This window comes from Octopus bimaculoides, chromosome 4, assembly GCF_001194135.2.
Source record: "Octopus bimaculoides isolate UCB-OBI-ISO-001 chromosome 4, ASM119413v2, whole genome shotgun sequence".
Classification (NCBI taxonomy): Eukaryota; Metazoa; Mollusca; class Cephalopoda; order Octopoda; family Octopodidae; genus Octopus; species Octopus bimaculoides.
The window spans coordinates 129,104,601-129,108,839 of record NC_068984.1 but is presented as its reverse complement, the minus strand read 5'-3'; the positions used below and the strand labels follow the sequence as shown (position 1 = coordinate 129,108,839).

Sequence of the window (4,239 nt, the reverse complement as noted above, 5' to 3'; positions counted from 1 at the left end):
CACACACACACACACACACACACACACACACACACACACACACACACACACACACAATGTCGGACTCACAAGATATTGGTCAAGTCGAAGCTGTGGTAGAAGACATTTGTCCAAATGCCGCGAAGTGGGGCTGAATCCAAAACCAGGAGGTCGATAGTCTTCTCTGGTGAGAGCCGGTACTGCGTTTCCACCTCGGATGGCAAAGTGAGGGTGTGGCGTAGGAGGGGGTGAACGCTACAGAGACGCATGTGTCTTGGAGAGAGACACGTGGGGTGGCCAAAGCATTATGGTTTGGGGTGCTATAGAACTGAATCAAAGAATTGGGTCCCACGTGTTCCAATATGTTGGTGCAGGCAGAGGGAAAGGCATCACAGAGCAGCACTACGTTGACCATATCCTAAGACCTCACATCGTGTCCTTCTTTGCGTGTCACCATAGCCACTTGTTCCAGCAGGACAATGTTCCCTCCCACATGGCTAGGATCACCATGGACCTCCTGCGTCAGCACAACATCAGAACCATGCTGTGACCGGCTCTCAGCCCAGATTTGAATCCGATTGAACACTTGTGGGATGAAATCCAGAGATGGCTGAACCAGGTCGTCCCAAGGCCAACAACTCACGTGGAACTGGCAGCAGCTTTTCTCAGGGTGTGGGCACAGGTGCCAATGGCTTTTGTGAACCACCTCATGCACTCCATTACTGGCGATGTATGGCGTTTTGAACACCCAGGGAGAGCATACACAGTCTTGAACATGTCACGCCCTACAATCTCGATGTGCTGGATCTGCCCACTACCAGAACACATGGCAACGACCCATAGACTGTGGTCAAAGTGCATCTTAAAAATTGACAATCCGATTTATCAAACTTTATCTCTAACACGATGAAATTAAAACATATTTCACAGTCACACTCATCTCGCGTTTCTTTTGTGGCTCAGTGTATAATATGATACGAGACTGGAAGAAATTGTGCTGAATTTTAAATAATCAAAGTAGGAAACTGGTTTGTTTTATGTGGAACAATTTCTCAATAAATTTCCAGATTTGCATATGTGATAAAAATATAAATTTAGAATTCACAGACCATGAAAACGAAAGCTATATCGTGTAAATTAGCAAAAAAAAACAACAAAAAAACCTGCCCATGTAGGTTGACAATTAAAAAGTGCTTGCATCAATTAACTTAATGAAATTTAGCAAATAAAGTAAATAGAAATATTAAAATGAAAAAATCAAATGCAGAAATTTACTTACAAAATACATTAGGTTGATTACACTAAAATTAATTATAATGCAATCCGGTTAACTGATCACGTAAAATTAATTATAATCAAATATCATTTGTCTTTTACTTGTTTCAGTCATTGGACTGCAACCATACTGGAGCATTGCCTTGAAGCTTTTAGTCAAACAATTCGACCTCTGTACTTATTTGAAGCCTGGTATTTATTCTGTCACTTTCTTTTTGCCGAACCGCTAGTTTTCGAGAAGGTAAACAAATCAACACCGGTTTTCAAGTGGTGGTAGTGGTGGTGGGGGACAAGAATAAACACACACCACACACGCACACACACAATCTCTCTCTCATACATACACACACACACGTATACAACGGGCTTCCATACAGTTTCCGTCTGCCAGAGTCATTCACAAAGCATTGGTCGGTCCGGGGCTAAAGTAGAAGACACTCGCGGAAGTGCCGCTCAGTTGGATTGAGTCCGAAACCACGTGATTGTCTGCGTGCTTCTTAACCACACAGTCGATAGCTTAAATAAGATGTTTTAATATAGAAAAAAACTTCGTACATTAATTAGTTATTTAAATCATACTTTAATGACTATTCTCATTTCTCTGACTGAACTACATTAACGTTCTTACGAGCAAATGTGTGGGCAACAATTTTCGAGAAGCTGGCTGCATGAAACATGATATATCATCAAGTGGGCCGCAATACTAATATATATATATATATATACACATATTTAATTCAAGGTATTTTTGCATTAGACGTGCCATTCACAAATTCTTGCGGGCCGCTGTTTACCGATGATTCTGGATTCCTCGATCTGCTAGAAATAGTAAACAAATCTCTATATCGCGCGCTCTCTCTCTCCCTCATTATAAAAAAGAAAGGACATATTTGATACTGCAGTCCTAGGTACATTATACTTGAAAATAAAACGATTGGTTTACGAATACCTTTGGTCACAGGTATTCTCAATCAAGGATGACTTCAGGTGAAACTACAGCAAGAACAACAACGACTACGACTAGCATTTGCTTTCTGTCACATTATTAACAATCAACTGTTTCAAGACAACTTCCATTAACTATTCAGCTATTTACTCCATTCATCAACTGCATACATTAAGCTTCATACGACAATTCATTTAAATATACCTACAGGCGTGACTGGGAGCGAGTGTAATTCTACCTATGTTACGTTCATTATATCACATCTATGTTCTTTTTTTCTGATACCGCTGGCACACCATTTATTGGCAAAATCAAAAGGAAAACGTCCATTATCTTTTACAGGTGTGATTCTAAACGGATATACATTAATTAAGAATTTGCTGTCGGCGAATAGGTACATCGAGAAAGAATATCTACTAATTAACTATGTCCATATAATGGAAAGTTTTACCGGTCTCGTCGTCTCGAAATGATAAGCATATCTGTCAGACAAGCTGTAATTCAACAAGTATGTCAACATGTACATACAGGAAAAGAATAACATTATCCACACTCCGTCTCTCTCACTCTTTCTCTCTCTCCCCCTCCACACACACACACACACGCACACACGCAAACACTCACACACACACATCTTAAAGTGCCAATATAGTTTTTCAAGTGATATTAACCAGACTGTTAGCAGGAAGCCTGTAGAATCATCAGCACGCCGGACAACATGCTTAACGGCATTTCTTTCAGCGTTACGTTCCGAGTTCAAATTACGCCGACGTCGCCTTTGCATTTTCATCCTTTCAGTGTCAATAAAATAAGTACCAGTCGATCACTGGGATGAATGTAATCGACTTAGCCCCTCTCCCGAAATTGCTGTGCCTTGTGCCAAAATTTGAAACCGAGGAGGCGGCGAGCTGGTAGAATCGTTAGCGCGCCGGACAAGATGCTTAGCGGCATTTCTTTCAGTGTTACGATCCGAGTTCAAATTACGCCGACGTCGCTTTGCATTTTCACCCTTTCGGGATCGATAAAAGAAGAACCAGTTGAGTACTGGCATCAATGTAATCGGCTAGCCCTCTCCTCCTAAAGAATATTAATTCAATTGTTTAATACTTGAGTAGAACGATATAAATATATATTACATCTAGTATACAAATGAAATCAGGTCAGAACATGTATGTATCATGTTATTACATATAAATGCAGGAATAGCTCCCTTTGTCAGTATGTGGTTTCGAATTCAGTCCCTTTGCGCGAACCCTTGGGTAAGTATCTTCTACTATAGTTCTGGCCGACCACTGCATCGTGAGTGAATTTGGTAGACGGAAACTGTGTGAAACCCGTCGTATATGTATGCTTGTGCTTTGGCCCTCATCACCGCTCGACAACCAATGCTGGTTGCTTACATCCCCTTGACTTAGAGGTTCGGTAAAATAAACCGATAGAATAAGTACCTGACTGAAGAAATAAATACTGAGGTGGATTTGTTCAACGGAACCCGTCAAGGCGGTGCTCCAGAATGGCCGCAGTATAATGACTGGGACAAATAAATGATAAGAGATATACTAGACTACACCATTATACCACGCACACACATACACACACACACACAAACACACACACTCTCACCCACACACATATAATTATCATTAGGACGTCAGCATAATCAAAATCGTCCAATGCCTTAACATTCGGCCATCGTATCCAACAAACACATTTCTGCAGCACTGTCTTCCCCATGTCATCAATTAAGGACAGAAAAAGTAGGAAAAGTAAATATGCTTCTCATAATAAAAACATACATAACGTCAAAATTTCGCCCAGATCTCCATCAAACCGTTTTCATTACAAGGTTCTTTCATGTATGTTTGAAATTATGTCAGAATATTTTTGATGTATGTCATATCTTCATATACCTTCAGTAATGCTTGGTATGATAAATTATACAAAGCCTTTTGGACACACACACACACACACACACACACACACACACACACACACACACATATGTATACATATATATATATATATATATATATATATAT

The 4,239-nt window shown here is 40.3% G+C and overlaps 1 protein-coding gene across 1 annotated transcript in view; it reads right to left on the bottom strand.

Annotated features, from left to right (window-relative positions):
• Positions 1–4,239, bottom strand: part of LOC106870341 (uncharacterized) — a 14,148-nt gene that overhangs the window by 4,538 nt on the left and 5,371 nt on the right. The gene's annotated exons all lie outside the window — the stretch shown is intronic.